Source organism: Aythya fuligula, chromosome 10 (assembly GCF_009819795.1).
Source record: "Aythya fuligula isolate bAytFul2 chromosome 10, bAytFul2.pri, whole genome shotgun sequence".
NCBI classification, from domain to species: Eukaryota; Metazoa; Chordata; class Aves; order Anseriformes; family Anatidae; genus Aythya; species Aythya fuligula.
The window spans coordinates 19,015,088-19,027,395 of record NC_045568.1 but is presented as its reverse complement, the minus strand read 5'-3'; the positions used below and the strand labels follow the sequence as shown (position 1 = coordinate 19,027,395).

The following is a 12,308-nucleotide window of genomic DNA, read 5'->3' as shown; positions in this document are numbered from 1 at the left end:
ATCTCAACAAGGTCTTCTAAAAGGACCTGCTTGCTGATCTAGAGATGCTTCAAAATCTAATGTAGAAGATCAAGTAAATGATACAAGTAATTAAAGTATTCCATTAATGTAATTACCATTTAAATCTAATTTCTCATATTATACATCTAAATCTTGATATCTTATTCTATTCAACTAATACTCTTAGCGTGTAAACTCATTAGAAATTAAATATAAGAAAAATTAATATATTTCTTTCTAGCAAATCTTTCTCTGGTGTTCATGTGTGTGCAAATCTGCAGTTTCAGAATAAACCAGCTTGAACAACAGTCCCTTATACCACTACATCAGGAAAGATCTGCTGAGATTTCAGTTAATTCCTCCCCTCCTTGGCTCTCTCTCAGTTTCTGTGCCCTGCCTGGCAATGAGTCACACCTTACGTGAAGACGGACCTGACTCCAGATGCTGGAGCCCTGGAGGTCAGCGTGTTTGCAGAGAGCAAACAATACACGCTTGTAATGTGAGCCGTAGCAAACAACGTACCACTTACAGGGGCAAGCCGTAGCAAACAACGTACCACTTACAGGGGCAAGCTACAGTGAAAACCCAGATGATATCAAACACAAGCACCAAGAAGCAGAAGAATTTAAATGCAAACAAAAGCCTGTGAGTCTCTGGGTCCTCTCATGAGTCCAAATTTTTATCTTGACCTTTCTTCAGAAGTCACTGAATACAGGACTAACTATCAGAATCTCACATGCTGCACTTAAAGTACTACGTTTAGAGCTGACAGGTGTTACTGGGAAAGGGGACAAGGAAAAGAGGTTTTGATGTTTTGTTTATTTTTCTAAGGACCTGGAGAACTTCCTTGTTTTTGAGACTGAAGTATGTCCACTGCTTGAAACTAGGAGGTTAGAATTACCTGGAAAATTCATGTGTGTGTAAAAGTCCAGACTATAAAATAAAGATGCTTTCCTCCCATTTGTTCATTATTTCAAAATTATCTTGAGTAGTTTGTGCCCTTCTTCCTCTGGTGACTTTGTACCTGCTACATTTTCCAAAGTGATTTATATATCACTTACATGTAATTTGGCCATTTTCTACTGAATGTAGAAATGTGTCATTTTCTACACAGGCCACTTCAGACCAAGGAAGCTAACATCACACCCAGCTTAGTACAACCAAAAACTTTCAGCTCTTTCCTGTAGCTCCCTGGCCTCTCACTTTAGCCATTACAGATGGGCAATAACCATCCTGACCTGCAATGCACAGGTGATTTGAGACTGCTTGCTTGCATCTCCAAATAAAACAAAAATATCTGCAACTGTAGCTATGATATGAAAAGGCCAGAGGGCTGGAAAGGGAAAGACAGAAAAATGAAACAGATGATTTCCTCCTGCAATGTAACAGGCATTGCTCTTAGCAAAACATGCAGTCAAGGAAGGAATTCAAACATCATATTTCCATACTTGAGATCTATGAATAAAATTCATGAGAAAATTGTAATCTTCCAGCTTTTCAAAGAGTTTGTTTATACAAGTTATGGGACTTAAATACTACAAGAAAAATAATCTAAAATGGAGGTGTGCTGAAGGATCAGCAGAGAAGTAAAGCTGGAGTAATCACCAAACATCACTTAGTAAAACATACGCAGGGCCTCTCCTCTTGCTCATCTCCCCCACCCAAAGTAGCACCTTCACCCTCCAATCTCGCCACCTTGACATTGCCCTTGGCCACCCCCAGGCCAGGGCACCCCCAGCTCTGTTGCACAAAGTAACTCCTGAAGTAATAAAGCAATTTGCATTAAAAAATAAATAATAATAATAGTAGTAACAGTCAATTCCTTTGCTGGAATTCATTTTGTTGTAGATATTAAAGCCTTTTCCCTGAATAATTGCAAAAATGTAGATAACCCCCAGGAATACTTCCCACATCTCTTGACTGACTGCACACTTGCTGCCGTTGAGGTTGGTTACAGAAATCTGCTCTATCAGGAGGTAGACTCAGATTTATCACTAGGATGCCTCCAGATAGAGAGGTGATACTATGATTAATTTTAATCCATCAGAATAGTGTTTAATTATTAACAACTTTCATCCCCCAGCTCACTTGAATTATTAATACTTGATTATCTATTAATTGATTGTATTATTTTTTCATCAAGTGCTGGAGTTTCTCTCTAGGACTATTTTTGTTCCAGCTCTCTCACCACACTGAAATCATCCACGGCCCTGCTCAGGGTATTAAACACACACCTAGCAGTGAGAAAGTAGCATTTGTATCTCATCTGTGTCAGAAGCTAGACTTCTGAGGAAGTCCATTTCTATGAAAAGAAAATATCTTTCATTCCAAAGCTATTATCAGTAGTGACAGCTTAATTTTATTACTTGGTATACTACTGCATACGGACAAAATCCAGGCCATCAGAGAAAAGCAATCATCTCTTACAAGGCAAATGTCTGCTGTGTTGCAGATGTATCATTGTACAAACTTAACAGTTTGCTTTTCTTTGTAGCGAAATATTTAATCACACAGAAAGTAAAATGTGCAATTTCTTTCAAGAGAGATTGTACATCTAATAAAGAATTCTTTTTAACCTGTATGTGAGGAACTTCATACTTGAATATGCCCAGATGCAATACAGCATAAAGCCATACAGCATAACATCATAGTATGCATGTCATTAGAGCTCTGGTGCCACAAACTGCATTTAGATTATTAAAATGAAACTTATTTCACCAAGATCTTCTGATCGCTGCATTCAGTAATGCACAGGAAATGGACCTAAAAGGGCCATGAGGCGTCTCGAGGTATTAAGGGCAGTACTGGGAGAGCAGCTGCTGCTTCCTCAGCATCTGGGATTACGCTGGTGGCAGACAGAGACCAGGACCTATGTGCAGAGCCTGTGCTGAGCACCCACTGGTAGCTTTAGCAGGTACAGGGTACAGATGCCTTCATGCTCTAACAGCTGAAAATTCAGACTCCAGATCCACAGGATGCAACTGGTACATTAAGAAGCTTGAATTACAAGCCAACTTATCCCATTGTATTTATTCTTAATTTTTGATTATTCATGAAAAATAGGATCAATCTTTGTATCTTTTTCCCATCTTAATAAACACTTTGTTTTCCACACTGATTTTCACTTTCTTAGCTTATCTTCATCAGCAGAACTAACACCATTCTTACACAGACATACAGTGGCTTACAAACCCAACAATTATGGTGTTTTAGTGTCAGCTAGTATGGCTTTGTTGTGACTGGATTCTGAGTAGCAATAAGACACAAACAAGACTTACTGCACAGCCATACCAATTCAGCTCCTGTTTTGCGGAAATGTCACAAGAATTCAGCATTGACATACAATTTTTTATGTAAAATACTTGACTCAGTCCTTTTCTTTCCTTCTCCTTCCAGTCCTTTGCCTTCCCACCACACTGGCTGACATCTGTGAGCAGGTTTAAGCATCCCTGGGGACAGACAAACCCACATCAGCTTTATGCTGCCTTAGACCCACAGCATGGCCCCACTAGTCCCTCGCTCTTCAATCTACCATTGTCACATTAAAAACATCACGTTCTCCTTTTTGTCTCCTGGCCAACAGAGTGCCATACACTAAAAGCCTCTGGGACACCTCCAGGACACCTTGTGCATGTGTGGTCCAGTGCTCTGCCTTTCTCCTATCGTCCCCATCCAACATGACCATCCTTCTACAGAACACACAGAAAAAGCAGTTACTGAGGACTGCTCCAGCTTTAGAAAGAGGTTTGTTGAAAACCAATGCACACCAGAAGTCAGATAATGCTCTGATGCAATGTATATGCCACCCACCAGGACACACGATGACATGTTGCACAACCAGAAGCCACAAGGGAATTAAATGGGCCAGAAGCAACACTTGGATGACCTTTGCTCTCATAAATTAAAATGGGACAAGTAGGGATCAGAGAGAAGACTTTGACTGACATCATATTAAGAGCTTGCTCACATTAAATTCGTAAGAAATAATGAACATTTAACTTCAGTTCATATTAAAAAAGAAAATGTATTCATGTTTTACTTTGTCACCCTTAATGAAAAAAGAAAGCAGCCTAGCTATTCGTAATGATATATATGGTGCACCAGCAAAATTGCTGAACCTAAACAACTGCTCTCCTGAGTAAGGGCTGGCAGGAGCTGGCAGCTGAGGTTTGAGGCGAGCACTGTGCCAAGCATCGGTCTGCATTTCAGATGGTACCAGCTGCATCCACCAACCAGCACTTCTGCACTCAAACAAATGCTCGTAAGTGCAGAATATGATAGGCAAGCCTATGGGACAAATCCAAGTTTCTGATTATGAGAATTTCATTAACTTGGTTTCAGCTAACAGAAGTTTTCCTGAGGTGCACTTTCCTGCCATACTTCAGCCATTTACTACAAGATACGACATACGTGTACAGATCTACTTTGCATATGCTATTACTTACCAAGAGCATTTAGTAATAAAACCCTCTGGAGAACACTTCATTGAAGATTATGGACCAATTTGGCCAAAGACGGCCCTGGAAAGCATGAGTGTTTGGTGCAGGAGATAGACATGACTGCTGCTAGGGCCAAAGATAAAAGCATCAAGGAGGACCAGGGAAAGAGTTAAAGCTTTTTACACTGGATTTTCTACAGACTAAACCAGTTAATAATCCTTAATAATTTAATTTATTTGCAATACCTTACTATGGAGTCAATATTTGTTTTTGCCAATTGCACAAAATAGTCTGAAGTGTTTCTTCTAAATCTGGTTCAATTTCATCCCTTAATGCTACAAAATAAGCTTTTTTTTTTTTTTCGCTTAGATATAGTTCACAATATATCAGTAGCCTAACCAACATTTCATGCTTATTATTTAGACTCAGTCTCACAATAATCACTTCCAAAAAAAAAAAAAAAAAAGCTACCACAGGGCCCTAGTTAGGGTGCTTAATCTTCCTTTTTCATATATTCAGTACACCTCTGTTTTGCCATGGATTTGTACCAAGCTGATTTGTTTCCATTATCATGCATGCACCTTTATGGTAAATCAGAAAAGAAAAATAAATGTATCATTGTCTCTACAAATAGAGTATTTATTTCCTCTCCATCTTACTTTTTTCATCTGCACTTTATGCCTATGAGGCACAAAATACAGAGCAATTTTCAGACACTAAGTTTCTGCATTTAATCTAAATTAAGCCCCATGTCCAATTTGACAACAAATCTCTGGAATGTAAGTATTCGCACTTACTAAATGCAGCATGATTGTAATTACATACCTAAAAATTATCATGTGATAGTGTTAACTTGTGCTTCAGACCAGATTTTTCCACCATTCTGTACACAGAATACATCTGATACTTCTATACGTGATTGGTTTGCTTGGCTGTAGGCTAGAAAATAAAGTCAATTCTTTCAACCTATTTCTTCTCTTTATAACTGTTTCTACTGAGGAAATTGAAGAGCACTTTCTTTCTCATTTGAAAACCTTTGAGTTCCAGTCACAAAGCAAATAAATATGCCTTGCATTTGCTTATTTTCTGGAAATAGCATCTTGGGTTGTACTGCAATGTGGATCACCCTTAGAAGATGAGGGTGATCTGTCACGCAAGGAGAGGCTGAGAGGCCTGAGCCTGGTTAGCTTGGAGAAAACAGAGAGGGAATCTTATCCATGATTCTATGACTATGAATGTATATAAACATCTGAAGGGAGAGCGTCAAGAGGATGGGGCCAGACATTTCCACAGGAAATGTGGGGCATCGCTCCCAGAAGTGCATGCATCATGGAGAAGGAATGAGGAGAGCATGAGAGAACGAGGAAAGAATGAGCTTTTCCTGTAGAAGCACACATTTAATTGAATCTGTGCACAATTTATGGTGAGGGGGCTGACATCTGTGTTTTCACTGTTTTCATTATATATTATTATTTTTTTTTTTAATTTTTTGCAAATGTAGAAGCCAGTGCAAGAAATCTTAAAATCTTAAAAAAAACATCCTAATTACAATCAATGTTCATAGAACATAAGGTGAATTCTTTCAGAAAAAAAAAATAAAAATAAAAATCTAATTTAGCCACTGAAATCCTCACTTCTTTTTAGGGATATTTGCTTTTCAAGAGACCTGACATGGACTTCCACAGATAAATGTCAATAAACCATTGACCTAAAGGCACAAAAATATCTGCATTAATATGAAAACCTACGTATGCCATTGTGGAGCATTTTAAAGATAGTTTTATCCTCCTGCATCTTGTTATCTGAATGGAGAAATGTCAGCAGTGCAGTAAGCAGATAGGAAAGCTGAAAGACTCATTAAGCCACATTTATACCAAGAGAACATGCAAAATTGAATATTTTCCAGGATCATTAAAATAAGACTTAATTACAGAATTCAGGTTTATCTATGTCACCCAATGTCACAATACTTCAAGATGGATGATGAGGGGAAAAGGCAAAAAGATCCTCAACTACCGCTTTTAGTGCCACAGCGGTATCCGCATTATTCATCATCACTTGTGCAATGTCATATCCAAAATAATTAGTATTACTCACATTAATTAAGTTATGCAATTCCCCCGCCTAAAAGAGGATTCATAAAGAAACACAAGGTAATTATATGCTGGTCTCAGGCTCTGCTGCTGATGCGCAGCCACCTTGGCCCAACAGTGCCACAGGTGCCTGCTTGGGCTGGAGAGCTGCAGCATGCCAGACCTCTGGCTTTCAGGAAGAAGGAAGACCAAAGCTCATTCACACGTTATAGTGACAAAAAACACAGCTGTCTAAACAAGATAGTAAACTAATTAAAAGTTCACGTGTGTATTTGCAACTCAATCAAACTCCCTGCCTGACATTTTAAAAGATATATATATTTTTTTAATTCTTTTTTAAATTGTCTCTATCAAACCTCAGAAATGCACATTTACCATAGAATAAGGAAATTCACCATCATAACTGTCTCTTTCCCTTCTAAAGACAGCCAATGGAGCCTTATTCCCACAATTTAGAGCCCTGACCCAGTACTGGACATGTGGGAGTCCTACACCACCCCAGGGAAACCCTTGGGGCAGCACCCCTCTCTGTGTCCGTAGATTACCTGACACCGTTTGGCAGTGTCACCTTCAGACCCAAGAGCTAGAAAGACAGTCATGCCATCATCCTGTCCTTTCACAAAGGACAAGGAAGAAATCTGACACAAACAGGGAAGGGATCGGGATGGGTCCATGAGAGCTGCACAGTGCACTTCACAAGAGACAGAAAATCACATCAAAAGCTATCAAGAAGTGTAGAGTCTACCATGTGTACATATTCTGAAGGTTCTACTATGTTTGGTACATTTTAATCCTGTACACTTTTTTTTTTTTCTCTGCTAATTTTCTTTCAGCTGTTGTAGACATGAAAATTGACTCACATCTTACAAGCAAGACAGATTTCTGTTTTATCTTGAGATACAAGCCCTGAAGCATTCCTGAATGGGTTTTCCCAGAGAAAGAATTTACCCGAGGCAAAATTACTCTGCTTGTATTTTGTAAAGGAAAATATTGGTTTACCACTGCAAAACACACACCTGTGGAACATAGAGACATGCTCAACTTAAGGACCTGGACTTGAGGATGGGAGACAGATGAGAATACAAGTCAACTTGTCAGAAACAAAAGTAATCAATGCCTACAGAGAGAATTGATTCTGTGGCTGTAAATGGAATATTTCCATCCCCCCCCCAACTCATGGCAAATAAGGTCACTATACATACTGTCAAATAAGCCACAGCATTTCTTCTACCCAAACACACATTTTGAGCCAAACATAGCATGACCACAAAGGTAACATGAAAGTTAGCAGAAAGATTCACGTTAACTTCAGCTGAGTTTGGATCCCCCTTCCATAAGGAACTGCAAGAGACTGTAACACAGTATCTGCAAAATCTGAAAGAAGACAACTATTCTTTCTTTCTTCCTCCCCTATCAAGGTTCAAAGAAGAAAAATGAATAATTGAATATATCAGTACACCCAACCAAATAACAACAAAAAAAATCAGTAAAGGTTCCTCAAATGTGGATCAGAAGCTATGCAAAACAACCATGAAAGATGCTGCCTTGATGTGCAGCTCCCTCTGCTTATTGAAAAAGACAGAAAGAAGCTGGTTGCACTCAGAAGGAGGCAGGGAGGCAAACAGGCTGCCACTCACAGCCTGGCACGGACCACAGCCACCGAGCACGAGCTCGTTAGGCATGCTGGCACATTCCTCCTGGCTTCACCCAGCTGTGCCAGCTGAGGCTGCTCAGGGCTGCAAGTGGTTGTATTCCCAAGTCAGATGAATGCTTGAAAAGATCTGCTTTTCAGCAGATGTAGTTAGTGTTTTCTGGAAGGTAGGTTCCTACAGAGTGCCTGAATTTAGGGTCTTCAAAACTGAAACACTCAGTCCACCACTGGCAGGGAAACAGCAGTGAGAGACTGGAAAAGTAGCTTTATTGGAGAGAGGGAAAAAAAAAATGATCTGAGAAAGAAATTGAAAAATACAGACTTGATAGAAAAAATTATTCTGATCTCATTGCCAAAATGTGCAGTAAACAATGCTATATGACACAAAACAGCAAAGAGATCAAAATAATATGGAAAGACAGATCTTGGCACTAAATAGTTACTACATTTCATGCATCCACAGATCACAAATATTTCACAAATATGGTCTCCCACATCCCTGTGCTTCCCAAGCCCTGCCTCACTCACTGCAAGTGGCACACTGGGAACAGAAGACAATATTCCAGGTATGCTCCTTCATGGTGACCCAGGTGGCCAACCGGTTGATTAGCACCCAAAGCCCACTTCAGTTCAGCTTTTTAATCAACTCAGAAATTTCAGACCTTAATATGGGAAGCCTCTGTGTTCCTCCTCCTCCTCGCTGCTCAGGCTGGTGGTAGCAAGGCTGCTGTCACCTCCCTGCTACCCGCTGTGCCAGGACCTTCTTAACCCTGGGCTGCTGCGGCAGCAATGGCTCTGCAACACGGAACTTCTACAAGAAATCATTGCTATTTCAGAGAATTTAACCTGAAATGCTCTGCAGATGCAATGAATGGCCATTTGAGTAGTGAGTCACCCTGTCTCAGATCCTTTTAAGGAACTTAGCTGGCATATTTTCAAGGCTTATTTCTTAATACTTAGTTTTGCAATTTTCAGGGTGATGCATCCTAGAGATGGAAATATGGATCATGTGCCAGCAGAGCCACATTTGTTAGTGGGAAAACTTTCAGTACTATATCTTCCTATATGTGGTACTTGCAAAGCCTGATCTTTAGGACACTTGAGTTTGTCCTCCTGCCTACTATTCAATGAACTTGTAAAAGTCATTTGAAATAGAGCAAGAAATATTTTAAATTCCATCCTCCATTACAGCTGAGTGAATTATATATAAATATGTAACGGAAAATGTATTCCCAAACTCAGCTTATTTCTGCCTTTGATTGTCACAGTAATCTCAAACTTTAACCTCGTCTGTTTTTCACAGCTACCAGCATCATATATCTGCACTCACTTTCCAGGAGGACTTCTAGCAGAATCAGCTTCAAACTGGGACAGCTGGCCAAATAACCTGATATACCACTACAAAACTATACACCAGTAAACCACTATATAATTCCTGTAACCTTTTAACCAAAACATTATATTCTACTTCTCATTTTCCACAGAAACATGATAATATTCCCAAAATATTTCTCTTCAAGTGACAGCGCTGCTCTGATTTGCTCCCTCACAGCACCATCGCCCCCTCCCACCAGCAGTACTGAGACGGCAGCTGTTGACTCCTGGGGGATTCAGTGCAGCACTTTCCATCAGACACAGCACTCTGAAATGACAGGTCACTTGTTCTGGAAGTGTGAGAATGACTCTGAACAGAAAATGGAGTGAAGAGAAACTGTAGCTCAAGTTAATCCTTACACTAAGCAACCTTTTCTCACTGGTTTTTAATACTTCATACAAGAAGGAAAAATAAAATTCCAGGTCTGGACACTGCCAGAAAACTACAGGGAGTCCAAATACTACAGCTTTAAATGGGAACTTCAAAAAATATGTCAAAAGCATTAGCAGTTTAGAGGGAGACGAAAGACAATGTTTGCATTCAAGCCCGTTTGCTAAGGAAAGCATTTAATAATGAGTGGCACCAAGGGCTGGTTTCAGCTATTCTCAGTTGCAAAGTAAGCAACAAACAGAAAGTTTTGCAAATGCTTTCTTGATGTCATTCTTCCCGTGCTTATCACAGCCCCCTGACAGGCAACTGGGATGAAGGCCCTGCTTCCCTGCACACGTTCCCTGGGGATGCATTACCCCAGGCTCCATCCTCGCTGCCAGCCCGACTGTGCGCCCCCAAGCCCAGGAATTCACCCGCTGATAACACTTTAGCATAAACCCATCAGAGAGAAATGAAAATCCTCTGTAATGAGCAAGGTTTTGGCAAAAAATCCCGCATTTGGGGCTAAAGGTTATAATGTTGAAATAGATTGGTTTGATGAGAACTTTTTTTTTCTCTCTTGGCCAAGGAAAAAATGCCATTTTCTAGGACAGCTTTTTGAGAAAATGAGGTTTTTACACTTTTGCAGTCTGTCCCATCTATCCAAACCCCCCAATCACTGATGAATGTGGGAGTTTCAAAAGAAAAATCTCAAACTAGCACCTCCACTGAGAAAAAGGACACCATAAAGGCCGTTTGAGAGAAGCTGAATGGAAAATCCCAATATATTCACTGGCAAGCCTGTATATGATCTAGGCTGTGACTAACCCAGCATTATCTCCTGCCCATTGGAGAAGACAGAAATTGCCTGAGCGCTGTTCCATGATGAGCAACAGGCAATGCAGTAGGAAACCAAGACAGGCTTTTGGGATCAGAGCTTACAGAGTACCTTGTTTTGTTAGAATGGCTTGATTTTCATTTACCTGAAGAGGATTACTCTCCCTGTAATTTTGAGCTGTATGGGGATCATCACCTTTTTACATAAATATGAATTGTGAAAAGGTAAACCAAAGCTGGTTACTGAAAAAAATAAAAATAAAAACCAACAATGCAGGGACATAACAGATCAACAGATGATCAAAAACAGCTTTTGCATAATTAATTTGAATGATTTCATGATACCATATTCGAAGGACCTAAGAAGAGTAAGTATTTACTGTAAGCATGAAACATCCTCCAGAAAGTTTATGCCCCCCAACAAGTAGTTTGCTCAGAACCAGCACACAGCAACAAAGACTTTCTCAAATATGAAACCAAATCATTAAGCAGAAAGTGCTCGGTGGGAAAGCAGCTCTCGCCTGCTACAAGGGGTTTCATAGCCATCCCATCTGTAGCCTGCCATTTGTTCATTAATTTTCAAATGACAGATTATGAGCATAGACAGTATGCCTTTGTTCTTCAGCACAGCACATTGCTGACACAACGCAGGGTCCCTTATTAGCGGCTGTCCTCTTGCCCCATGCTCGCAGACAGAGCTCTGGTGTGCCAGCAGGAACCGCCATGACCTCCAGCCGACGCAAGCTGCTTGCAGCCAGCCCACAACAAGTGTTTATTTCACAGCAGCCTCTCCCAAGCTCTGGGTACGTGCAAAATCCCCCGGGGCAGCATCCCTGACAGCCCTTCTTCGGCATTTGTCAAAGCTGCGACCCTCATCGGATGCAAGAAGATGCCGAGCATCTGTCAGGTGTCTGCGCATGCCACACAGCACGTTACAGAAAAGCAGCCCATCAGAAAAAGCGTGCCTATTAAATCTGGAGGAGGGATAACAGTATCCAAGTTCTTGGATTTAATGAGCCAGCTCACTTCGGCCTGACTCTTGGTAAACATATATAAGGGAATAATTCCCTTGTAATGAACTCATGTGGCAATTGGCTTTGCCCTTTCTGCATGCTAATAATAATACATTTCACCCAAATTATTTCAGGTACTAGGTAGCTGGAACATTCTACTTACCTCTAGCCCTGTCTGTGAGGACAAAACAGCAACTACAATAAAGGGAAAAAGGTTCATCATGTAGTAGTAAAGGTTCCCTTCTGCCATGATTAGACATGATCAGGGATTTTCTGGTGGAATATAAAACACTAAGCTTGGACAGGAAGTACTTAGAAGGAAATGAACACACACACACCACCCTACCCCCCCAAAGGTAACACTGAAAAAACACACAAAGCAGGGTATCTTGAGATGTCTGCCCACTTGGCAATCCTGCCTCTGTGCAGCCAAGAAAGACGGTGCAGCCAAATAAATGGATTACTGAGAACCAGCTGTCAGCACAGCAGAACAACAATCTATCTTATAGATACATAAGAATAACTTCTACT

At 40.4% G+C, this 12,308-nt stretch overlaps 1 protein-coding gene across 8 annotated transcripts in view; it reads right to left on the bottom strand.

Moving 5' to 3' along the window:
* The window catches only part of CHL1 (cell adhesion molecule L1 like), a 157,189-nt gene that overhangs the window by 104,833 nt on the left and 40,048 nt on the right, over positions 1-12,308 (bottom strand). Inside the window, exon 1 of one of the 8 annotated variants that reach the window (XM_032194461.1) lies at positions 8,846-8,979. The exons of the other annotated variants lie outside the window; for them this stretch is intronic. The gene's annotated coding sequence lies outside the window, so the exon portion shown is untranslated. Of the gene's footprint in view, positions 1-8,845; positions 8,980-12,308 lie in introns of those variants that run through there. 8 annotated transcript variants of the gene reach the window in all.